General features: G+C 40.7%; 1 pseudogene; it reads left to right on the top strand.

The window, feature by feature from the left end:
- The window catches only part of LOC143390138 (chromodomain-helicase-DNA-binding protein 1-like), a 44580-nt pseudogene extending 20602 nt beyond the window's left edge, over window positions 1–23978 (top strand).
- The last annotated feature ends 2897 nt before the right edge of the window (window positions 23979–26875 follow it).

Genomic DNA, 26875 nt, shown 5'->3' with positions numbered 1-26875 from the left:
TGCGTGGTAACAAGTGGAGAGCCCTAGAGCTTCACTGAAAAGCAGGTGCTGGGTCATCAGGCAGGCTCCCAAGTGCTTGTCTTACTGCTTGCCTAAGTCAGGATTGTGTCTCAGCAGGCACCAACTGCCAGCGTGTGGATATTTAGGGTGGCCTGGGAAGAGTCAAAACCAAATATTAACTCTGCAAATGCCAAAGACTTTGGCTGCCTCTGTTTTTAAAACCCAGGCTAGTGTGTTATGGTGATTTTTTTTTGGTGAAGTGATGAATTGTTTCCCTAAATTTATATCTTTCAGACTGGGGTTGTGGCTCAGTGGTAGAGCCCTTACCTGGCATGTGAGTGGCACTGGTTTGAATCCTCAGTACCACATAAAATAAGAAACAAGATCAAGTTATCAAACAGTTGAGATCTTTCCCTTGGGCTTTATTGAAAGTAGGGCAGGCTTGGGTTGGAAAGGACAAATAGGCATTGGCTTAGGAATGACTCAATTATTTTATTTCCTAAGAGTCCTTGCAAAGAGTAAGGACCTGTGTGTGGTTGTTGTCTTCTCTGCGTAAAGGCTACAGCTATGAGCATGTGGACGGTTCTGTGAGAGGCGAAGAGAGACACCTGGCCATCAAGAACTTTGGACAGCAGCCCATCTTTATTTTTCTCCTGAGCACCAGGGCAGGTAAGCTCAGGGGTGTTGAGGAAGCAGACAGGCATCCCACCACTGGTACGTTTTCCCCTCATTCTCTGAAAGGTGAGGTTCTTACCAAGGAGTGTTGAAAAGGAGAGAATCAAGGCACTTACGTGGCCTAGTACTGGACTTCTCGTGTGGAGCTCTTTTCTGTTCAACCTGTGAAGCTGTCATCGTGAGAAGTGAGGCTGAAACCTGGGCCTGTTGGAAAGTAATTCTAATCCACTTAGACCACTGACCGGGAATGTCCTGTTTTGGTTTGTTTTTAATTTTAGGGAAAGTTTTATTCACATTCATTTATTCTCCTTCCCAGCCATGAATTTGGAAAATAAGATAATCTCTTTTCTAGTTTCCCTTCCTCCAGGAGTACCTCTGGAAGAGTGTTATAAAGTTTAATAAAGATTTGTTGTTTAAAATGTGACTAGAATGAAACTGACAGCTATTTATGATTATTATGGTATTGTCCATATGACTTAATCATAAATAAATGACACTTGTGGTGTTTTGCCAGTTGCTTTCATATAGTATTAAATAATTTGAAATTAGTTTGGGGAATTGGAATTTTTCTTACATTCTGAATCAAAAAGCCCTAAATTAATTTTGAATTCATAATCTAAGTTCATGATCTTATTTTTTTGATGGTAATCCTGATGGAATAGATATAGGAACACAAACAGGAATGGTGTCCTTGATGAAAGAGAGATTAATGTCCTTATGGAACAAAAGGTCACCCTTATGTAGAAAGCACTTAGTAAGTGCTTTGTACTATATGGGTCTATAAAAGAAGTGTTAGATATGATCTTTGGGTATCAGGAGATCATTTCTCCAGTGTGTGTCTTACCTCTCTCTCTTAAAGCCATTAATAAGATACAATCAGATTCCTTTGGTCCAGTCTCGTCCCAGGTCATATACCACACCCTGTCATTCAGTCCCGTTGTCTCATGATTAGTCTTAGGGGAAGCTCAAAGGATCTGGTCAAAGGCATGGTCAGTGTTGGGAGAGGAATTCCATTTATGCGTTTAAGATTTTATTTTTCATATTTAGAGAGCAAATGTTGGAAACATCTAAAATTAGTTAATCTCCTTGGAGGCCTTAGAGTAGATTATCTAGGAGCTGAAGCCGTCCTGGACATTAGCCTTTTCCACGCACTGACTGTCATACGTGCCGTCATGTTGCAGCTATAGATGTGCCGCATTTTCATTCAATGTTTCCTTCCAGCTTTCCCCGAGGTTGTTACCACATACTGCCGGCAGATGCCAGCGATAGCTTAGGAATATGTCCCAAACAACTAAATGCAGCTTAAAATATCATCTTTGGTGAACAAGGGCTGCACTAGCCACTATTAACTCAAGAGAAAGATAATTCTTATGGAACACAAATAGATTTTCAAATGAGATGACTTCCTCGATAGTTAGCATACAGTGGATAAAAAGGTTCTGGAGCCTGGCACAGTAGTGCATGCCTACAGTCCCAGCTACTCAGGAGGCTGAGGCAGGAGGATGGCTTGAGCCCAGGAGTTCAAGGCTGGCCTGGGCAACACTGTGAGACCCTGTCTGTGTCCCAGGAGTAATGACCTCAGATTCTGGAATACGGGATGGAATCCTGACTGTTTCATCTTCTAGTGCTGCAACTTCAAATAAATCCCTGAATCTAGCTGTTTCCATTTCAGCATCTGCAAAATGAGAATAGTGCTAGCAAGGACACAGGGTTTGTGAGGGTTAAAAGAGTCATCACATGTAAAGTGCTGTGAGCAGTGCTTGGCTGTAGTAAAGTAGAAGTGTAGCTCTTATTATTGGGTATAACTTAGCCTCTCTCCGTATTCAATCATTAGTATTTCTTTATTCCAACTTTGATTTTATAGGAAGACTTCAATGAGAATGTTCCTGCCTGGCTTGTCTTACATCCAGCCAGGAGTTAGTAGTCCTTGTGGAAAGGAACCCTTCATTCAGTTCTTGGAACAAGCCCTTTTAGGCTTGTTTTAGCAATGAGCTCCAATGACCCTAGCTAGAGTTTGTTCTGTACAGTTTCCACATTAATCAAAGAGAAGCCTGTGGTTTGCTTCTTAAAATTCCTGAACCCAAAGTGCTCTTTTGGCCTTTTCCTGCACCGCTGGAGAAAGACCAGAGAGTTGTTGCATGGAGTGTTCTTGTCTTGAACTGATTTTACGACATCTTCTTTGATCAGTGTGGAAACCAGTACAGGAAGACACTCTCAGGTTTTCTCCAGTCAGAGTCAGGTATCATCGGCTCTTCTCATAGCTAGCGTCAGGTCCTCCTACCTTGTTGAAGCTACAAGTGTGGTCATGTGCATTTCTTACTGCCCACTGCAGACCTCTCGTTGTTTTAAGATATATTTTTAGTTGTAGATGGGCACTGTTTTAGTCAGCTTTTTCACCTCTGTGACCAGAACCAACTGTGGAGGAGGAAAGTTTATTGGAGGGCTCATGGTTTCAGAGGTCTTAGTCCATAGAAGGCCGACTCCATTCCTTGGAGCTCCAGGGGAGGCAGCATCATTGCAGGAGAGTGTGACTGAGGGCAGCAGCTCACATTGTGATCAGAAAGCAGAGAGAGAGACTCCACTGTCCAGATACAAAATATATACCCCTTAGCCATGTGCCTGATGAACCCCTTCCTCCAGCCACACCCACCTGCCCCAGTTACCACTCAGTTAATCCCATTAGGCATTCATTCACTGATTAGGTTAAAGCCATTTCCCAGTCATTTCTCCTCCAAACCTTCTTGCATTGTCTCACATGTGAGCTTTTGGAGGACACCACATCTAAACCATAACAGATGATACCTTTATTTCATTTATTTTTATGTGGTGATGAGGAAGGAACCCAGTGCCTCACGTGTTCTATCACTTGTGTTCTGTCACTGAGCTATAACTGCAGCCCCCAGACCTCTTATTTTTGGAGCTGTTTTCTGAAAGAACTTGTGTCCTTATTCACAGACTGAAGCAAAATCCAATCAAGGTTTTCAAACAAATATTAAATGGCTTCACGCAATTAACTTAAGCATTCTTTTCTTTTGCTTACCTCTCTTTCTGTTATAGTTGATAATTAAATTTTCCCAGTTCACGCAATGAAAGGTGAGGTAGCACTTTGACCACTGTAGGGTGGTCAAAACCTGAATTTGGGGGCAGAAATGTCAGTTTGAAGGATGAAGCCAGTCATTTGGACTGATTGCAGATTTTCAGGATGACCCAGTCCTCCCTTGTGTGTTTCTAGTTCCTTATTTGTGTGTTGCTGATCATGCTCCTTTTTTTGTATGGTTTTTAGGTGGAGTTGGCATGAACTTAACAGCAGCAGATACTGTTATTTTTTTGACAGTGATTTTAATCCTCAAAATGACTTGCAGGCAGCTGCCAGAGCTCACCAAATTGGCCAGAACAAGTGAGTGAGTTAGACATTGGCACCTTTCTGCTCTGTTGGCTTGCAGCTGTGCATTGGGAAGGAAGGTGGACAGGGTAGTCCTGACAACAGTGCCACGTTGGAGTTGAGAGACCACTGGGTTTGAACCCCGTTGTGCTGCTGGCTTGTAGAGTCATGTTGGGGGATCAGTGGTCACATGATCAGTTCAGACTCACTTTGTTGAACAGTTAAATTCCAAAATGATTAGAAAAAACTTATAATATATTTAGCTCATGTTTCTCATGATAGATCCTAATTCAGTTTAAAAATGAAGTTAAAGCCAGTGGGTGCACATGCCTGTAATCATTACCAGCATGGGAGACTCAAGCTGGAAGATCAAGTTTAAAGCCAACCTTGCAACTTACCTAAACCCTGTCTCAAAACTTTTTTTTAAGGCTAGGATATAACTTCATGGTAAAGCTCCCCTGGGTTGGGTTCCCAGTACCATAAAGAGGAAACAAAGTTGTGTTCAGCTACCCTTTGACTTGAGGTAACATGCCTGCCAGGAGTTATCCTGACTACAGATGTAGGCCCAATAGTGGTCACTTCATCTTCCTTCCTCTTACTCTTTTGGGGAAAAGTTCAGAAAGAAGTTGAGGCCAGATTTCTCTAACAAATGATCAGGTCCCCATGAGCAGTGTCCTTTTCATTGTTCCCTGAGTGTGGCATTTGGTTCTGCTTCCTTTTAGGTGTATCTTCCTGGCATGCTTTTTTCCCCAACTTTGCAGACTCATAATACTGCTCTCATTTGACTCCTGTACAGGGCTGTGGAAGTGATCCGGCTGATTGGCCGAGACACTGTGGAAGAAATAGTTTATAGGAAAGCAGCCTCCAAACTGCAGCTCACCAACACGAACATAGAAAGAGGCCATTTTACTCTGGGAGCCCAGAAACCTTTGGCCGATACTGACCTCCAGGTAAAATGTGTTCTTTTTAGAGTCTCATGATTTATAACCAGCACTCTCTGTGGATGAGAATGCAAATAAAAAGGACCAGCATTAACCACCCATTGTTGCAAATTACACATTTTTTCATTGGCCTAATTCTCACCCTCTCAGTACCTAACTACGTGCAAGGTGCCATACTAGCTAAAACTGAGGGTGGCATTTAAAGGCAGAGAAAATAGAATAAAGAGAATGAGCTTTGAACCATCTAACTTGGATTGAAATTCACATCTTATCCCTTATTGGATGTATGACTTTGAGCATGAAACTGAACATCATGGATTAATCTCTTCATAGCTTCTAAAGATGAGTGTGCCACGAGTTACCTCAGAGAGAATTTGTTTGAAGTTCTTTTTTTTCTTCCTTTTTTTTTTAATCCGTGATGATTAGTTCCATACCTCCTCCTTAATCCCAGACCCTGTGAGTAGTGACTTACAGTACTCATTCCATACTCAGAGATGAGGGAACAAGATTAGGAATTCAAAATTATGCCATAGGATATAGGGGTGAAAGCACTAGAGTTAATTTGCTTGAAGATGGAAAAATTAGATGGGAATCAGATGCTGGCTTAGAATATCCTAGAGAGCTCTCTTTTGGTAGGAGGCCTTTGAGATAAAATTGAACCTATATTATAATATATTCCAGGTCCTTTTGAGGGATTAGATGCAGAGAGATCAACCCCTAGTATCTAGCATGATTCAGGCATGAAGAGAGTAATAAATGTCTGACAAAAGGTAGTAGCTGTGGGAAGGTCTGCTGTAGGAAACTGCAGAGAAATGACAGGAGTTGGCTCTTGTTTTGAGGCAGGCAGTGAGAGAGCAAGTTCAAAGATGAGAGTAGAAAGTAGGAAGATAGGGATAGAAATTAGAAAGATGAAAATAATGTAGGCATTAGTCAACAGAATTTGTATTAAAAATCAATATAAATTATTGTTAGAGGGAGACTCAGAAGAGAAAGGAATTAGAAAAGTTTGCAAGAAAAACCAGGCTTTAAAAGGATCAGCTTATCAAACAAAAAATTCAAGAGGTATGTGAAAGGGGAAAAATTACACAGTATCACAAGCAGAATTATCGAATTCACAACTAGCCCACGCATGAGTTAAAAATGGCAATTTTCTCACATCTGTATCTTTACACATCAGCATTGCAGACAGGGATGGTGCTGTTTTTGTTAGGGAGTCATTGACCTTCAGGAAAGGGTCACAGATTTGGGGGTACTAGAACCTGAAAGAAGAACCCTAGGTTTTGTTTGTTTGCTTGATTTTTGTTTATCTTAGAGAGTAACTGTGGAGTCTTTGGCCTTTTCTGTTTTGAATCTTCTGCATGCTCATCTGTCATGGTGGCCGGGCAGGCTGTGCATTTTATTTTCACACTATTGAAGAGGCCATTTCAAATGGAAGGTGAAGGCTTGAGAGAGAGGTACGTGTACACTGTAGGTGTCTAAATACACTTCTTTACAGGACCTTGGGGGAGGAGCTCATTGTGGGCTGTTGTGAAGGCACAGGCATCAGAAGTTAGAGGAGATGATTCTCAGATGCTCCACGCTTCCCCAGTGGAGGGAGCTCCAGGCATTCAATCAGGGGTTTCCCTGTGACATTGGCTGCTAGCACATCATTGTGAAATGCACAGGCACAAACTCTGCCATGGGACCAGATCCTTGTGCCAGTACAAACTATTGGCTGTGGGAGAGGACCTTGGTGCGACTTCCTGCCCAGGCCATGGCAAGAAATCACATTCTGGTTCTGTCTTGATTCTTTCCTCCCCACCAGACTGTGAGTTATTTATGGTTGCCAAGAACAAGGGTGATAACTCACTGCCTTGTCTCAAAATACAGCAGGACATTTTTTAAGTTATTAAAAGAATCTAATAGTAAAAGACGTGGTTCTGGTTTGACAGATCTAAGCAGTATAGAGCAGTGAAGGCCTGAAAAAGGAAAGCAGGTTCCTTGTCTTACCAGGAGAACACAGCAGAAACAGAGAGCAGATAAAGATGCGGTGAGCACTTATTGAATGCTTACTGTGTGCTAAGCATGTGTGATGCGCACTTTTTCCAGTTGTTTCAGAAGAAGAATAACAAAAAAATGAGATAGACGTCTTTATCTACATCTTAAGAAATTTTCCAAACATCAGGTTCATGACTCTAATCCGAGCACTCTTTAACTTCCAACTACATGCTCTTAGTTACTGTAATAAAGTGGTTTTCATTTAAAAAATGGGTAGTTCCTTAAAGACACTTTGTGAGTGAGCAGTAGCGAGGGAAGCCAGGAGACTTAGTCCAAGGAGTGGAAGGGGGAAGGGTCCCAGTATGGACTGAGCCTCATCATAAATACTTGGCTTTCTTCTGTTTTGGGTGCTAAATGCCAAAGCCATTTGGCTTGGTTATAAATATAGGTACACCAAGGTTAAATATAAATATATCAGGTGTGGTTTTGCTTAGTTTTTGTCATAGTTTTTCATCTCAGGTATTTTCAAGCTGAAGTTTCCAAATTACAGAATAGGCAATCTAGAGATAACTAACCAAATCTAAAAGTGCAGAATGAAAATGAAGTCCCATGATGTGGATCCTAATTGGTTCAGAATTCCTAAGAGAGAGTACTTAGGGAGGCGGAGAGTTGCAGGTAGCAAGTGAAGCCAGGTAACATATCTAAGAGTCTGGTTCCTGCAGCCGTAGGAAGTAGGCTGAGTCTGTCCCCTAGGGGGAGCAAGAGGGCAGGATGGGGAGTGCCCCAGGACTTTCCAGGGAGATTGAAATTGAGAAAGGCTTGGGGTCTGGTGATCAGGGTGGTCATGGTTTTGCCAAAGTGGGTACCGTAAAGCACTGTGGTAGCAAAGCGGCTTGGCAAGGACAGGTGGCAGCTCATGGTGAGATGAGGTGTTCAGTGGCACCTTCTCTTTAGGGTTAGTTTGGCAGTGGGAGAGGTAAGAAGGTAGCCAGCAGGGTCTCTGACTTCTCTCGACTACTGGAAGTGCCTGTAGAAAATGCTGGTGAGAGTGCTAGAGAAGATGCTGGGGATCATCTTATCTGCCCCCACTCCTCAAAAAAATTGGAGGCCAAAAAGTTTTTTTGGTATCGTAAATAATTGTCAAAGTCAACATCTCTGATCATCATTCATCACCTCTCTGCTTATTCCTCATCCAACTCCAGAACAGCCTGGCAGGTGTCATTTGTGATGGAAGAGAAGAAAGTCCGTCAGGGGGTCATTTAGACACTTAGCGAGTCACACATCCTCACCTGTGTTTTCATGAGAACTAACTGGATCTCTCGTTTTCTTCATTCAAGTTGAGTGACATACTGAAATTCGGCTTGGATAAACTGCTGTCTTCTGAGGGGAGCACCCTGGAGGAGGTAGACCTGGAGTCCATCCTAGGAGAGACAGAAAATGGCCAGTGGGCCTCTGGTGCCCTGCCTGCAGCTGGAGGAGGGATCAGAGAGCAGGAGGAAGGAAGTGAGTTGGGCTTAGGTGAGCCAATGACTCCGTCACCTCAAGCTAGGGTGTGAGTGAGATGCGTCCCCACGGGAAGTCCTGTGTCCTGCCCTGGGGACCTCTCTTTCCTTCCCAGCCCTGTAGTCATCTGTGACATTCTTAAGGCTTCCTGGTCCAAGAACTGCCAGAGTAATCGTTGTTCCCTTGAAGCTGGACTTTGTATCCAAGGAATGATATTAATGTTTATGGTCCTGTCAGTCTCAAGGTTTAAATTTGAACCTTTTCTCCCTTGACGCAGACATCTTCTCTGGAGTTTATTTGGTGAAACCTGCTATCTTTATGATGGTGCTTTGCACAGTGATTCCTCTTCTCAATAGTTGAATGTTTTTTAAATTGCAACTAATATTTATGGACATTTATTGTGTTCATCAACAGTACTGACTATGTCATGTGCTTTAGGTCTTTTAAGACCCATGAGGTGGGGGCTGGAGTCGAGGCTCAGCGGTAGAGCACTCACCTCGCATGTGCAAGGGCCTGGGTTCGATCCTCAGCACCACATAAAAACAGAAGTAAAATAAAGGCATTGTGTCCAACTTCAACTAAAAAAATGAATATTAAAAAAAAAGACCCATGAGGTGTAGGAGATCATTTTGTCTTCCTTTTTCTTTTTTCCCGAATTTTTTTTTTTAAGTTGTAGATAGATAGCATGCCCTTATTTTATTTTTTTAATGTGGTGGTTAAGGATCGAGCCCAATGCCTCACACATGCTAAGCAAGCACTCTGCCACTGAACTACAGCCTTAGCCCCAATATTTATCTTTTTGTCCATTTTCTGTTCTGAAATATTTGTATTTCAGACTTGAAAGGGGTTTTGTTTTGTTTTTTCTTTTTCTCATGATCATTTTTAAAATGTCTGTTCTCCTGTATCAGCAACAGGGAGTCAATATGGGCTGGTGTGAGAGGGTTTTTACTGATCTTTTTTTAAAATTTTTTATTCATATATGACAGCAGAATGCATTATAATTCTTATTATACATATAGAGCACAATTTTTCATATCTCTGATTGTGTACACAGTATATTCACACCCAGTTCGTGTATTCATACCTGTACTTTGGATAATAATTATCACATTCCACCATCATTAATAACCTCATGCCTCCTCCCTTCCCCTCCAACCCCTCTGCCCTATCTAGAGCTTGTTGTTACTCCCATCTCCCACTCTCTATCCCACTATGAATCAGCCTCCTTATATCAAAGAAAATATTCGGCATTTGGTTTTGGGGGATTGGCTAACTTAGCATTATCTTTTCTAACTCCATCCATTTACCTGAAAATGCCATGATTTTATTTTTTTTATTGCTGAGTAATATTCCATTATGTGTGTGTGTGTGTGTGTGTGTGTACACATACACCACAGTTTTTAATTCATTCATCTGTTGAAGGGCATCTAAGTTGGTTCCACAGTTTAGCTATTGTGAATTGTGCTGCTATAAATATTGATGCAGCTGTGTCCTGTAGTATGCTGTTTTTAAGTCCTTTGGGTATAGATGGAGGAGAGGGACAGCTGGGTCAGATGGTGGTTCCATTCCCAATTTTCCAAGTAATCTCCATACTGCTTTCAATATTGGCTGCACCAATTTGCAGTCCTATCAGACTGCAACACTTAGAGTGGTTTTGATTTGCATCTCTCTAATTGCTAGTAATGATGAACATTTTTTCATGTGTTTGTTGACTGATTGTATATTATCTTCTGAGAAGTGTCTGTTCAGGTCCTTGGCCCATTTATTGATTGGGTTATTTGTTTTTTTGGTGTTTAGCTTTTGAGGTTCTTTATATACCCTAGAGATTAGTGCTCTATCTGATTTGTGAGGGGTAAAGATTTGCTCCCAAGATGTAGGCTCTCTATTCACCTCACAGATTTGTTTCTTTTGCTGAGAAGAAACTTTTTAGTTTGAGTCCATCCCATTTATTGATTCTTGATTTTAATTCTGGCACCAAAGAGTCTTATTAAGGAAGTTGGAGCCTAAGCCCACATGATGGAGATTAGGGTCTACTTTTTCTTCTATTAAACGCAGAGTCTCTGGTTTTATTCCCAGGTCCTTGATCCATTTTGAGTTGAGTTTTGTGCATGGTGAGAGATAGGGGTTTAATTTCTTTTTGTTGCATATGGATTTCCAGTTCTCCCAGCACCATTTGTTGAAGATGCTATCTTTTCTCTAGTGCATGTTTTTGGTACCTTTTTCTAATATAAGATAATTGTAGTTTGTGGGTTAGTCTCTGTGTCCTCTGTTCTGTACCATTGGTCTACCAGTCTGTTTTGGTGCCAATACCATGCTGTTTTTGTTACTATTGCTCTGTAGTATAGTTTAAGGTCTGGTATAGTGATGCCACCTGCTTCACTCTTCCTGCTAAGGATTGCTTTAGCTATTCTGGGTCTCTTATTTTTCCAGATGAATTTTGTGATTGTTTTTTCTATTTCTATGAGGAATATCATTGGGATTTTGGTTGGAATTGCATTAAATCTGTATAGTGCTTTTGGAAGTATGGTCATTTTGATAATATTAATTCTGCCTATCCAAGAGCAAGGTAGATCTTTCTATCTTCTAAGGTCTTCTTTGATTTCTTTCTTTAGGGTTCTGTAATTTTCATTATATAGATCTTTCACCCTTACTGACCTTCTTAATTCAAGAGTTCCTTCTAGCCTGGCACAGTGGTGCACACCTGTAATCCCGGTGACTCCAGAAGCTGAGGATCGTGAGTTCAAAGCCAGCCTCAGCAAAAGTGAGGCACTCAGTGAGAACCTGTCTATATTAAATACAAAATAGGGCTGGGGTGTGGCTCGGTGGCTCATGCCCCTGAGTTCAATCCCCAGTACCTCCCTCCCCACCCCACCCCACCCCGCCCAAGAAAAAGAGTTCTTTCTCCCATCAATACAGAGAAGCACAGTGGCTTCAGTAGGGTGCTTCCTTTACTGGTAGGGAAGGGGCTGGGCGAGGCTTTTGGTTTTGTCCTGAATTTTCTCCCATTGTTTCTCTCTTTCTCCCTGCCATAGACTGTCGAAGGCTGTCTGCATTACCTCTTTATCACCCGAGAGCAGAGCGCCCCCAGATGTCTGACTGCATCTCCTTCCAGCCCTTCCTTTGAATTCCTAAGCAGCCACTGCTCTGAACTACCAATCTCAGATGTTCTCATTGCTCTCCCTTCCTGGGGTGACCTCATTCTGGAGGATGAACTTTATCTGTCTGGCACTGCTAGAGCTCCACTGTCCTGCTCCTGTGCAGATTCCGTCTGCCTCCCCAGACCAGTGAGGGCTTCAGAGCTCAGCTGGTTTGGGATGTTCATTCTCTGTTTACCTTCAAGTGGAAGTTTATAGTAGTTCCCGACTCCTAATTTTTTGGTAGGCTTAGATTAGGGGTGGTTTGATTATCCTTGTTGACTGGTGTGGTTTTTATGGAATATATGGAGAATTCAAAATCTAGGCAACTGACATTATTTTACAGAACATAGTTCTTGGACTTTTCTTGTGTTTTATCTTAAAAATTTGTTATGATAGTATCACATTTATATTCTTCAAGAACTCTTTCTTGTTCTCAGCTTGTTGTTTTAGTCGTATCCTATTCCCATTTCAAGGATATAATATGCTCCCCGAGGACATTTATTGTAGCTTTTTAAAATATATCTCAGGGAGGATATTTATTATATCTTTTCAAATTGTTACCCTGCCCACTGTATTATCTCTTTTTCCTCCATTTGCTTTTCCTTCTTCCTCTTCTTTTTAAAAATTTTGTTTTGGAGTCTCTTGTTCTTGTTAGCAGTTTACCTGAAACATTTGGTGTCCTGTCTGATCAGGGTGCTGGTGAAATGCCCCAAAGCTGACAGGCAGCTCTGTTGTGAACAGGTGCGTGGCCTTTGGGCCTCATGCCAACAGCACTGGTTAGCAAGCCAGCTTTTGCACTGGGGGAGCTTTTCAGACAGCCAGATTTGAAGATTTCACTGGACAACTCATCATATCCTAAGACGAGTCCTATACCATTACAGTGAAATTGTTGGTTTAAATTGGAAAGACAGGGAGCTGAGGGCTCATGGTGCTCCTGGTGTTTGGTGTGCGGATCCTCTCTGTTCCTCCATACTGTGGTGCCTGTGCTTGTGCGTCTGAGTTTTTGGAGGACTGAAAGGGTTCCTGCAGTCAGCCCCAGCTAGATACCAGTGTTTTGGTTCCACAGCTCTTCTGAATCTGTTGTTCTCTTCTTATCCACTTTTTATCTTCCAAAGAATTCATGCACTGTTTCATCTACCATTGCCTCATATCTTTTTAGAAATCTGTGTATTGTCCTTTAGCTGTTTCAGGTGAGAGAAAAAATAGATATGTGTGTGGTCATATTTTTAAGTTGTATTTGATTACCTTAGTACCAACTTTCCACCCTTTTCTATACTCATCTAGATTGACTTTATTTACTAGAACAAAATAAAATTGCAGTGTTTTCAGAAAGATAATTATATATCTCAGTCTACCTACAAAAAATTACATTTTTGCAGACTGTTTAACTGTTGGATTCTCTAGTTGGATTAAAATTTGGAATGTTGTCTTCGATGACTGTCTTGATTCTCTTTGTGGTAGATGGTTCTTCTGGCAGGACCCAGATGAGGGTCTAGACCTGTGGGCTCCAGCTGCCTCTTCGAAACAGAGTGAAGACATAAAGCATGGTTAAAAATAACAAAGGAATATGAAAGAGGAGTAGTTAGAGCAGCCCATTCACAATTAACTATAAAGTAAGGTAGCTTTATCTTTAATGCCAAGTTTTTTAAAAAGCACAGTTATATGGTAAGCTGAGAATTTCATGCAGTATGATACTACATAATGTTGATCATAATTGAAACTTCTCAGCCCTTTATGTTTTTTCCACTTGTTGATAGAGTGCCTCTTTGAGAGCCCCCTGCTGATTTAATTAGCAAATGCCAATTAGAATTATGGCTGGTTAGATTTGGGTACAAGTGTGAAGCAGTTGATCTCTTGAGAATGAAAATGTTTTGCTTTCATACTCTCTGGGGAAAACATACTTGTAGCTGATTTCATAATGCTGTGAAAATACATTATTTGGTAACATGTGCTATTACATACATTTTACTTTTGACTTATTATCCTACCTGTCTGTGTTTACTGGTCTTGGCTGGTTATCACTTGATTCATGATCTTGGCAGACCACCTAGCCTCATTGGGCCTTAGTGTCTTCATCTGTAAAATGGTGCTATTAATGTCTGCTTTACTCTTTTACACAGCTGCAAAAATCAAATGTGATACTAGATGTGAAATTGTTCTGATAGCATAAAGTGCTACTTAAGAATATTCTATTGGCTGGGGGTGCCGCTCAGTGTTAGAGCTCTTGCCTAGCATTTGTGAGTCCCTGGGTTTGATCCCCAGCACTGCAAAAATTAAAGAAAGAAAAAAGATTATACTACTGTTCTTATTGTTTTTGCCATGATTATTTGCAAGCTTTTTTCTACTTTTCCATACACACTAATCTACTGAAAAGAACATATTGATATTAGAATTAGAAAAACCTGCTATGTTCATTTTGTAGCAGAAAGAGTTGGAACCATTTAATCCCTGTGTGAGTCTCAGTTTCCCCTTTCATAAGTGGGGTTAGCTATAACACGATTGATGTAAAAAACATGAAGATGCTTTGTGAGATCTGTAAAGAATATTATAAATCCAAGGGATTATTTTTTTGTGATTTTTTTTTCATTTTCTCATAGAATTGCCACTTGTTCCTTTTAATATTATAGAAAAAGGGAAAAAAGAGTATTAAAAGTGTGTTTGGGATTAAAAAGTAGAGATTTTATTAGCGGTTCTTAAAAGTCAGTGAGATTTACACTGGGAATAGTTGTGGAATGAATGAGTGATTTGAGACTCAGCAGGGTAGAGGGATCCAGCAGAGATTCCCATATCATCTTGGATAGACCCAAAAGGGTTTTAAGCCAATGCTCTATCCTTTGAAAAGTGAACATGTGTAGAACCCAAACTTATCAGTGTAATGCAACGGGAAATGGAATGCCTTCATCACAAGCTGGTCTTTGCCCTTTAGAGTAAGGGCTGTTCTCTTATTCTCCTAGTTAGTGCTTTGAATAGCATTAACCTGTCTTTCAATGTCTTAACATTTCTCACTTTGTGTTTTCTGTTCTTAGAAAGCCATATGCACTTATTCGAAGGTAAAGATTATTCTAAAGAGCCCAGTAAGGAAGACAGAAAATCATTTGAACAACTGGTGAATCTTCAGAAAACCCTTTTGGAGAAAACAAGTCAAGAACGCCGGTTACTCCGAAATAAAGGCAGTGTAAGAGCTGTTAATTTGTGTGAAATCATAATTCCAAAAAATTATATCTTAGGATGATTTGTTAAGAAATAAGTGTCTGTTAAAATATAGCAAAGTAACTGAACCCTATATAAAAATCTAGTATAAAAAACATTAACAAGCTGAGTATACTATACCATTTAATACAGGTAAAAGTAGGCCTGTCCCTCTTCTAAGCCACCCTAAAGGGATCACCATGTTACATCAAAATACCGTATCCTGCTGTTGATGATCATGACCCTGTTTCATTAAGAGATGATGGCAATCATAACCGATACATGTAATGTTCACAGTATTTTGTGCTTAAAATGTATTTTCTAAATGTTAGCTATCATTAAGATAATCATGCTAAAATACTGAATTAAAAGGAATTGTACATTTGTAGAAAGATTTGTGTTAAAATTATTTAAACTTTAAATGCCATCCTACGGTGTATGCTTTCAATCAAAGAAAAAAGTAAGCACCTTATTACTAATGAGATGAATCAAAATGACTAGCAGCCATGCTAGTGCTTTGCACGCTGTGCCAGTGCGATGCAAAATATGAATGTTAAATTGGATTACCTGGTGGCCAGTGCCCACCACACAGGGATGCTGTGCTCTGTGAGATCCCACATGAGTCACCTCTGTAGAGTGTGCTTCAGGGTGAAGGAGACGTGAGAGGATAGGACATCTCTGACCTTCTTGGCTGTGGTCCTGTCTTTCCCACAGGTTCTTATCCCAGGCCTAGTGGAGGGGTCCACCAAAAGGAAGCAGATTCTGAGCCCAGAAGAACTGGAGGAAAGACAGAAAAGAAGACAAGAAGCAGCAGCCAAGAGAAAGAGATAATAGAGGAAAAGAAGAGGGCAAAGGAAGAGGCTGAACATAAGAAAAAGTATGTCCATAAAGTACTGTGGTTTCCAGTGACATAGGTCTCGTCTCCTCTGCTGGATTGTGGAGAAGGGTAGGATATTCATATGGGAAATTTAATATTTTTTTAAGAGAGAGAGAGAATTTTTTAATATTTATTTTTTAGTTTTTGGTGGATACAACATCTTTATTTTATTTTTATGTGGTGCTGAGGATCGAGCCCAGCGCCTCGTGCATGCCAGGCAAGCGCGCTACTGCTTGAGCCATATCCCCAAGCCCTTAATATATTTTTGATGGAAAAAAGTATGTCTGTGTTACTAACCAAGCTGAGGATCACAGTTGGCAAAGGATTCCACAATTGAACATCACTTAAAAATTCAAAAAAGTATCAACCTGGTAGTTCCTGTTGGTAACAGAATACTTTTTTTTTTGGATTAGGGATTGAACCTGGGACACTCTTCCACGATCTACTTCCCCAGTTCTTTTTATTTTTCATTTTGAGCCAGCTCTCACTGAGTTATCCAGCTGGCCTCTAACTTGTGATCCTCTTGCCTCAGCTTCCGGAGTAGCTAGAATTGCAGGTGTGCACCACCATGCCTGACTCCACAGAACACTGTTTCCAAGATTTAGCTTTAACGTTGAGTCCACTTTAGTGAGAAGTCTTGAGTACCTAAAGCAGAGAAACAAGAAATTCTAAAGATTTTATTATAGTTGACAAGGAATTGTTTATTTGAACAGTCCCTTTTAGTCATGTACTTAAAAACAGGGACATTTGGTGGCTGCTCAGTATTGAAGTGTAATCAAGAGACAGTTGGGCTGATCACTAAAACTTGTTTATTCACAGTTGAGCAGAAAACTTCAGTCGGTGAGTTTGTGATTGCATCTCACTTGGCAGTTACTGTTTGGAATATCAGTGCAGAATGTGCTCAAAGGAGAGGTCACTTTTCTCTTCTCTCTGGCCTATTGAAGGGTGGCTTGGTGGAAGTCCAACAACTAGCAGTCCTTCTGCCTGCCCTCTGAGGAGAGTGAGCCTGAAGACCTGGAGGATGAGGAAGACAGGGGTGCTGCCAAGTTGGGCTGTGAAGACCCAGACCCAGCCTCCATCAAGTACGTCATCGGTGACATCACACACCCTCAGGCCCAGGCTGAGGATGTCTTCATTGTGCATTGTGTAGGTACGAGAAGTGGTGTGGGACAGGGAGGGTGCCTCGTCTTCATGGTGCCAAGAAAGGGAGAGGATGAGGCACAGTCATGGCTTAAGGGCTGGTCCCAGTGCAGTGTCATGTGGCCAGGAAAACATGGCTTATAGAATCAGCGGACGTGGATTTGACTCTTGGCTCTTCGGTTTACCTGGTTAAGTTACCCACTCTCCCTGAGTGTCAACCTCCTAATCTATGTTAATGGGACAATATCTGTCTCATCCTCTGCACAAGTTTTTTAAGAGGGTGAAACAAGGCTGCATTTTAGAAGAAAACTGTATTCTCTGAGAAACTCCCTGTGTGTTCCCCTGACAACCTTTGCATGTTCTGTATCCTCTGCCAGGAACCCTACTTTCCCAAATAATTCCATCAAGCATTGTTCAAATGTCTGCTTGTAAAACAGTCTGTATGTTGCCTCTGTTACCCTGTCCTATTTCTACACTACTTAACCTTTATCCCCTCCTGGTGTATTAACGTGTGTCTTTGACCGTCTCATTGCATTAGAATATAAGCTTAATGGAAGAGGACTGTGTGTGCATGTGTGCTCACTGTATCACCCCATACCTGGAATGTCGTCTGACGTGTGGTACAGGTACATGAGTAGTTGTGGTGTGAATGAGTATAAATACCAGGTGTCACCCAGCTCCATTAGTGTGAGCTTGAATGAGTCATTCAACATTTTCTCTTCCTTGCTTGTAAAACGGGAGTTGTATGCTGTGGTATTAACAGTGCTTGTCACTGCCGTGTTCCATCCACTCTCCACTCTCCAGAGTTACAGACCCACCAGACATTTCTGCTTCTTCTTAACACTCATTTTTGAGCTGCCTTTCTGTTATGATGACCAGGCGTATCTTTCAGAAAACCTGAACATATTTGGGAATCCAACTATGATTCTCTTAGGAGATCAGATATATCGTTCCTTCCCTTTGAAAAAATCATTCTTCTACAAGCCTATCTTGTGTGATTTTGTTTTTCTAAATTGTGGGCTTGACTTTGCCTCTTACAGATGAAAATTTTCTTTCTTCTGGCAGATGACTCTGGCCGCTGGGGCAGAGGTGGCTTATTCACGGCTCTGGAAGCACGATCAGCTGAGCCAAGAAAAATATATGAGCTGGCAGGAAAAATGAAAGGTAAGAAACAGAACAATGGAATAAGACAGGAAAAGACACTCAGGATGGTATTGGGGTTAGCTAGCCCTCGAGAAGACTTAGGAGAGCCGATTGGGATCGGAATTCTGTCATCTCTCTGCCTGTTTTCTCATCTGTAAGGTATATACATTGTCACACCTACCCTGTGGGACTACAGTGAAGATAATGTAGGTATTTTGAAAAATGTCAATTGCTGCATCTTCAAGTATTAGAATAAAGATTGTTTTATCCAACTCATGCCATCTTCATAAGGGAATATCCCATAAAAATGTCAGAGAGCTATAGGAGAGAAATGCGACACACTATTAAAACTGGTGGGTGGTGGGTCAGGTTTGTGCTAGGTGGATTATGAGGTCAGCAGAGCCTGGGTACAACACTCCTTGGAGACAGAATCAAGGCTGTTTGGGACTAGGAGAACTTAGAAGACTAAGAAGTATTGTCCTTTGTCACACAGAAGGGAAAAGGCCACCTCCTTTACATGGCAAGGTTGCCACATGTCAGCAAGAGTAAGATGATCACTGAGGTCATTTTCTGCAGTTGAGCAGTCACGGGACCTTGTCCAACAAAGAAGGGCCCTCCAGATATATCTTAGAGACTGGTTTTCCTAATTCTTTTGCCCAGTTCTCTAAAGTAAAGAGAAAAATAAGGGTGTAAAACACATTGCTGAAAGAAGGGTTTGGTGTGTGTTGAAACGGCCAACCCAGATCTAGATCTTGACTTGGCAGGATTCAAAACAAAAGCAGAAAGGTGCAGAGAACCCAGGAGCAGTCACAGCCAGAGGTGCCGACTGAGGTCCCTGTTGGAAATCGTGTTGGAGAAATGAGAGGGCAGAGAACAGTACGTGGAAAACTTTTGGAGCTAAGAGGAGACAGTAAGAATTTTCAGAAAAATAAGAGAACCTTGAGAATGTAGTATTTTTGAAGTAAAGGTTTTGCTTATTTAAATTGAAGTATTTCAGATTTTTTTAAAAACTGGATATTTTGTATACCTTAATGAGATACCTTGGGAATGGGATCAGGTCTAAACACAAAATTCACTTATATTTCACATAAAACTAATGGACATAGCCTGAAGGTAGTTTCATACATTATTTTTACTGCACTGTGCATCACATGATGTCTAATGTGGAATTTTCCACTTGTGGCATCATATCACTCTTAAAAATTTGGGATTTGGGAGGATTTGGGATTTGGGAGGATTTGGGATTTCTGGATTAGGGATGCTGCTCAACCTTTGTAAGGGAAGAGAGAATATTAAGAAGGCAAAGTGGTTTACAGTGTCAGACTCTGAATTAGTATACAGGGTATAAATGGGAGTTCATAACCTACTTTAATCTAATGTATGAAATATGATATGTCAAGAGCTTTGTAATGTTTTGAACAACCAATAAAAAAAAAAAGAATTGGGAAAAGGCCACTGGATTCAACCCATGATCAGTCACATGACCTTGGAGCACTTTGAGGAATGTGAGGACTGTCACCTGGTTGTATAGATTTAAGGTAAAAGTGGTCAGTAAGAAAATGGAGTTGGAAGGTGTACACTCTTTTCTGAAGAAGGATTTATATTTTTTAATCTTTTTTTGTAGTTGTAGATGGACAGAATGCCTTTACTTTATTTTTTTATTTTTATGTAGTGCTGAGGATTGAACCCAGTGCCTCATGCATGCTAGGCAAGCTCTACCACTGAGCTACAGCTCCAGCCCCATGAAGAAGGATTTAAATAGCCTAGATCAGAGTAGGTGGAACTGGACCAAGGCTTTCTGGAATGGTAAGAGTTATCTGGGGTCTGGGAAGATGGGTTGAATTTGAATAGGTGGATAGAATGGCAAGAGATGCCTAACAGTCCCACATTCGTTTTGGTATCCCTATAATATTTACTGTTCCCAAGTCATTGCACAGTCCACACGCATGGGCCAGGCATAGGCCAAGGAACAGCAGAGTTCAATTGTAAAGGGAAGGTTGGCCACATCATAGAAGACCATACATGGCTTGTCTAGGGGATACGTTCTAAGTAGGACAACATCCAGTGGATCACGGCTAGACATACAGGAAGCCTGATCAGAAGAATGGCATAGCAGGGCTGGGGCTGGGGCTCAGTGGTGGAGCACTTGTCTAGCATATATGAGGCACTGGGTTCGATTCTCAGCACTGCATATAAATAAATAAAGGTCCATTGTCACCAAGAAAAAAAAATTAAAAAGAAAATGATGTAGCAGAGCCAGTATTTTAGAATTAAAAGATTGGGGTGTGCAAGATATCTACCTTTTTAGTTTAAACAAATAGTTTAAACTGGGTTATATAGAGCCCAGAATTAAAGGAGCACATCTGCCTAGAATGTCAGTTTGATTTGATTTGTATGGGGTAGGAAAAGATGCAAATAGGTAGCCGTAGTAGAATGCAGAATTTGAATGATGTGAGACAAACACTAAGACTTCCAAAGGCATTTCAGGCTCATAGAAGTCCTCCCCACCTCCCTACCCAGGGATGCCTCTAGCACTTGCTTTCCCTCTCCGTTGCCTGTAGGGCACTTGGCTGGTGACGTTTGGGGAATACAGAGTTAGCAGAACATGAAATATTCAGGAGGGAAGCAGATGAGAACCTGGCTAAGGTGGTGACCGAGGTCAGGAGAACAGGGGAGTGAGAAAAGGCTACGAATGACTGGCAGAGGTAAGGTCCTAGACCTAACTGGATTTGGAAGAGCAGGCACAGTAGGGTTCGGAGTAATTCTCCTTCAGTAGTCCATGTGAGACTGAGTGTTCTTTCTCTTTTTCTTTTTTCTTTTTTTAATCTCAGACTTGAGTTTGGGAGGTGTCCTTTTATTCCCTATTGATGATAAAGAGTCAAGAAACACAGGGCAAGATCTGGTAAGTTTAAAAACAAAAACACATCTCTTAATCAGAACTAACATTTGGCTCCCAATAATTTCTCTTAAAGCCTTTCCTGCCCTTGCTGGCCAAGATCTCTAGTATGCGAGTGGTTTGCTACGGCTGCCATAACAGTGCCTCAGACTGGCACTCAGCTTAACCCTAGATACGTATGTTCTCAGAGCTCTGGGTGCCACCAGTCCAGGATTAGAGTGTCGGTAGGTGGGTTTCTTCTGAGGCTTCTCTCCTTGACTTGCAGATGACCACCTTCTCACTGTGTTCTTCAGAGGACACAAGCCAGTTTCGATTAGGGCCCACCCTAATAACCTCATTTTAACTTAATAATCTCCATTCTTTGTTTTTATTTTACGTGACAGAATGTATTTTGACATGTCATACATACATGGAGTGTAACTGCCCACTCTTTTTTTTAAGAGGGAGAGAGAGAGAGAGAGAGAGAGAGAGAGAGAGAATTTTAATGTTTATTTTTTAGTTTTTCGGCGGACACAACATCGTTGTTTGTATGTGGTGCTGAGGATCGAACCTGGGCCACATGCATGCCAGGCGAGCACGTTACGGCTTGAGCCACATCCCCAGCCCTGTAACTGCCCATTCTTGTGGTTGTCCATGGTGTGGAGTTACACTGGTTATGTGTTCATGTATGAACATAGGAAAGTTATCTGCAATTCATTCTACTGTCAGTATAAATCTTTTTAAGGCTTTTGTCCAAGTGTAGTTACATTCTAGGGTACTGGGAGTACCCCAAATTCAAAACATGGATTTGGGGGAGCAGGGTCCATCCCATAACAAGCAGGTTGGCCCCCACACCACTTCACCATCCCCCAGCCTTCTGAGTATCATAGCCCCTAAGCGCTGTCCCCTGCTTCCTTATCATCCCCTGGCCTAGACTCCAGGCCCCTTCGTGTGTAGGGACTTTTTTATCCTTAGTATCCCACATAGTATCAGCTCCTAGGAAATGCTCAGTAAACATTTACTGAAGAGTAAGAAAATATGTCTCAAAACTCTGGGGGTTTCATCATTTATTACATGAAAGTTTCTGTAAAAGATTGTGTTTGCTGGCCAGCCACAGGCAGAGGAAAGGAACCAGTACAACACTTCTCTGCTTATATCTGAATCCTCCTTTTGCACCTTAAGTATCTCTTGCTTGCTTGTCTGTCATTTGGAATACCTGTAGTGAATTTACTTACCACACCGATAGTTTTCTCCAAGACTTGAGTCCACATCCAAATTTTTTTTTTTTTAAGAGAGAGAGAGAATTTTTTTAATATTTATTTTTTTAGTTTTCGGCAGACACAACATCTTTGTTTTTATGTGGTGCTGAGGATCGAACCCGGGCTGCACGCATGCCAGGCGAGCGCGCTACCGCTTGAGCCACATCCCCAGCCCCTCCACATCCAAATTTTGAACCAAAACTTACGCTTAAGAAATTTAGAACCAGGCTGAAAGAGGTTCATTCTCTTCGTATTGGTGGTGTGTGTGACTAGCAACAAAGTAGTTTCCGGTTTATTGGTTCATTCAGGAATTTCTAAAATAAGAAAAAAAGGCAGAGGGTGTACAACATAATGTCCATGCATGAGAATTTTAGAATATAGTTACTCAGGAAACTGTTCACGGTGTGGAACGTTGTGTCTCACATTGGCCCCAGAAGCTCCCTGAACTCTCCAGCTTCCCCCATTAGTTGGAGGTGGGGGATCTTTGGCATCTGTTTTCATAGAGATTGTCTAGACAGAAATGGTTCCCAGGACAAGCAGGCAGCCTAACTCTAGTGTCAGAGGACTGGATCGTGAGAACCTCTAAAATCCTATCTACTCCTAAGAGTAATTTTTCTTTACCCATGAGAACATTTAGAAAGTACAAGTTTTAGATTCCAGTTTTTAACATATCATGAAAACAGGAAGAAATTTCCGTTACCACAAATACAAGTTATGATGAGTACCTAATCACACATTGCTGTGCAAGCAGAGCATACAAAAGAGATGGAGCCACCCGGTGCAGTGACATACACCCGTAATCCCAGCAGCTCAGGAGGCCGAGGCAGGAGGATCACAAGTTCAAAGCTAACCTCGGCAATTTAGTGAGGCCCTAAGCAACTTAACAAGACCCTGTCTCAAAATGAAAAATAAAAAAAGACAGGAGATGTGGCTTAGTGGTTAAGCACCCCTGGGTTCAATCTCTGTAACCAAAAAAGGGGCCGGGGGAATGGAGCCAAAGCCTAAGTGGTCCATAAAAGGCTATGGCAGGTCACTGAGTTGACAGTGGAACTGTCTCATGTCATCCATCTAATGGTTGTTCTTTCTAGTTAGCCTTGGTAGTGGCTCAGCACCGTGATCGCTCCGATGTCCTGTCTGGCATTAAGATGGCAGCCCTAGAAGAGGGCCTCAAGAAGATATTTTTAGCAGCAAAGAAAAAGAAAGGTAAGCTCTTCCATCTGAGATCAGGAGAGGACCTTCTTCTTCCAGACATGTGGTGTCATTTTGAGGGGGAGATGAGGAATGTCCAGACCACACTCAGTTTGCATGGCAAAGGTAGAGCACAGAGTGCTGACCACTTCATCTTGTCTGTGTGTGACCCGTTTCCTTTTCAGGTTGGTTTTATATTTGTTATCTCATTTTTATCATGATTTTACAGTGGGGAAGCAGAAGATTAGAGATGAAGAAATTTGGTCATATGCTATTGGGAAAAGCCGTTTATTATACTTCCCCTTAGAGAGTCACAGTATGCCATGACTCTCTGCCAAAGAAATTTAATTTTGTTTCTAAACCTAGTGTGTCTTGGTGTTTGTTGAATTTCATGGATTATTGGGGAATCTTTGATTTCACCATTAATCGTATTCTACTTCCATTGTGCCTGCTTATTTTCAAGAGCCTGTGGATCTTTATGTTTAGCCGAACAACTTAATTTTTCCCTATTATAATCCCCTCACCAGCATATTTTTCACACTGTATTTGTGTATTTTGTGTGGACAGTCATTTTCTTCTCTGTATATCGTATACCCATCAACCCATTTTTGATGAGTGAAGACATCATGATCTTTTTTGCAAATGCCAGTGGAATATTATGCATCCATAAAATAGATGAAATACTGATATGAGCTCCAGTATGGATGAACTTTGAAAGAATGCTAAGTAAAAGACAGTCAAAAAGCTCACATATTGCATAATTCCATTTATAGGAAATGCTCATAATAGACAAATCTAGAAAGCCGACTAATGGTTGTCAGAAAGGAGGAAGGAGAGAGTGAGGAGGGAATTTATTATTTTTATAGAGAATCTTCTTTTGAGGTAGTGAAATGTTTTGGACTCAGATAAAGGTATTTGCACAATATGTAAATATACTAAGTGCCACTGAATTGTATCCTTCAAAATGGTTAAAATGACAAAATTTTATTTTCTACATATTTTATTAGTTTTAAGAACATGCATGATCTCTGGATCTTCTTTCTGAAATTTAAGCAACCCAGTTGTAGGGGGAGTGTGTGAAATTTTGCATAAGCATCAGCCAGGATATGGGCACTTAAAATAGAAAAAAAACAGAGGAAAATTAGAAGTTAAAAGTACTAGTGCTTTTAGTATCCTTGCAGTTCACTGTTTAAAATATATTCTTCTTTTTAAATGAAAGCCAAATTTTTAAATTTAACCCTTTATTTTTAAAACCATCTAAAGCAGATCAGATTTTAGCAAAATATTTCTATCCATCTAGCTAAATCTATTTATCAAACATGAATTATCTATGTGGTCACCCCTCTATCAGTGCATATCTACCTAGAAAATTTTCTGTAATTTTCTAATATAAATAATAGTAATTTATGGATGGCAGAATTCTGGTGATAAAAATAAGTCTTCCTTTTAATTTTTGCATTGTTTGAATTCCTTGTAATGAACATGTATCATTTTTATAAACAGCTTTGTGTGATTTTTTAACCAAGTAGTCTAATAAGCAATACTAATACTAATACTAATACTAACACTAATACTAATAATAAAGTGGCACAGATGGGTAAATATGCTGAGATGTAATGACAATTAGTTCTGGGGGAAATATAGTTTTTTTGTTTTGTTTTGTTTTAATTTTCTTGGGTTACTTTTTCAATTCCCAAGGTAATATTTTAAAAATCCTTAAAACTTAGAGAAATATTCAGAAGCTTGGCCAATGTCACAAAACTGTTCAGAGTGGAACTAGCCGGGACTGGGATTCAGATTTGCTTGATATCAAAGCGCAATTCTCAGACTTGATTAATCTTGCCATAAGTAGTATGGCTTTGTTTTTCAAAAATTCAATCTCAATGTAATTTCCCCCTGGATTCTAACTACTGACTGAGCCCTACATCTGTAGTTCAAAATGCCAAGCCTGCAGAGGAGGGTATTGTCTGTGCTTTCAGTTCCAGGAAATTATCCACCTACCATCAAAATGCCCAGGGTCAGAGCATCTGCTGCATACAGAGCACAAACAGGATGCATTGCTCAGCAACACAGAGTCCAGAGTCCTCGTGAATTAAGATGCCCAGAAGCCCACTGCAGAGGGAGCTCTGTGGTGTTCGATTACCCATTTACTCACTGCTTATTGAGTTCCTGGGAACTATAAATGTGGATCCCTGATTGTTAGTAATGTTCTCCTTAAGACATTTTTTTTTTCCCAAGCAGAAACCAACTCATGCGAAAAGAGAAATTTTATCACTCCTGTAATCCCAGCAATTTGGGAGGCTGAGGAAGAAAGATCAGAAGTTCTAGATCAGCCTCAGCCACCTACTGTGATCCTGTCTCAAAATAAAAATAAAAAGGGTTGGAGATGTAGCTCATTGGTAAAGCACCTCTGGGTTCAATCCCCAGGTCTACAAAACAAAAAGCAAAACCTAGTTGGTTTTTTAGGATTGAAAGACTGAGCTATATCTGAAACTCAGACACAAAATGACACCAGGGATGGGACCTAGAAATTCAAAACAAATGGTCTAAAGTCACATGGTTCAAATTTAAACCTTTCCACTGACATTAGCCCTCTGGCCTTAGATAATTTGCTTAACCACTCCATCTGCTTATCTGTAAAGGAGACATAACAGTAGTGTCCTCACTGGTAATTCTGAGTGTTAAGCAGATTACATATGTAAAAAGGGCTTATCGGAGTGACTGATAGCTCTTTGAATTCTTCTTATTATAATATACCACTGAATACTTGATTTCTTAATTTCCTAGCCTACCTGCTCAGTCCTATAGATTTTGTATGTCCCAGTTCAGCTTCAGTAGGCATAGTAATTTGACAACCTCTTCGTTTCAAATCCAAATTTCTAGAAAATATATTGGTTGACTCATTGGACTAGGAGTTTTTTCCTTGTGCAATAAATAGAAGCCAGTAAGTACAGACTAGTTGTAAATAATCATGGCTGTTGGGAATCTAGTGTTACCACATGCATGAAAGAAAGGGGAACTGAGCCAGGGGGTAGGCACTACATGGACCAATGGAGAAGTGGATAGTACATGGAGGAAATCTCTACATGTGCTGCTTTTTTGCTAGTGTTCAGAAGGAAAAGTGGGAAAGAATTCTTTGCTTTAACTTGGATGTGCAAAAACTATTTCTGTGAATCCCTATCTTTCTTTTTCAAATCTTCCAATCAACCAACCAATCTTTCTGTCAACCAGCCAACTGTGCTCTTGGATTTAACATATTGTGATAGAGACTTTGAAAGCTACCATGAAGATAATGAAGGAAATGATATACTTGGTCTTTTTTCTTTCTTTTTTCATTGCCTATTCATTATCATGGATGGAGAGGTATGAGCCTTCACTCTTCCCACAGTGAATTCTTTTTAACAAAATCTGGCACTCTGGAATCAGTAATAGATTTTTCTACATGTTATTGTTAGAAATCTTTTCTTCATAATAGATTCAACTTTACAAAACACCAAGCTACAGTTGAGTAAGATGCCCTACACTGTCTAATTAAGTTGTGAATCTCTAAGATACTTGGATAATTATATTCAAGTCTGGACTTTTGAAA

Source organism: Callospermophilus lateralis, unplaced genomic scaffold, assembly GCF_048772815.1.
Source record: "Callospermophilus lateralis isolate mCalLat2 unplaced genomic scaffold, mCalLat2.hap1 Scaffold_83, whole genome shotgun sequence".
Classification (NCBI taxonomy): Eukaryota; Metazoa; Chordata; class Mammalia; order Rodentia; family Sciuridae; genus Callospermophilus; species Callospermophilus lateralis.
The sequence above is the reverse complement of the archived record's forward strand: the minus strand, read 5'-3'. Positions and strand labels throughout refer to the sequence as shown.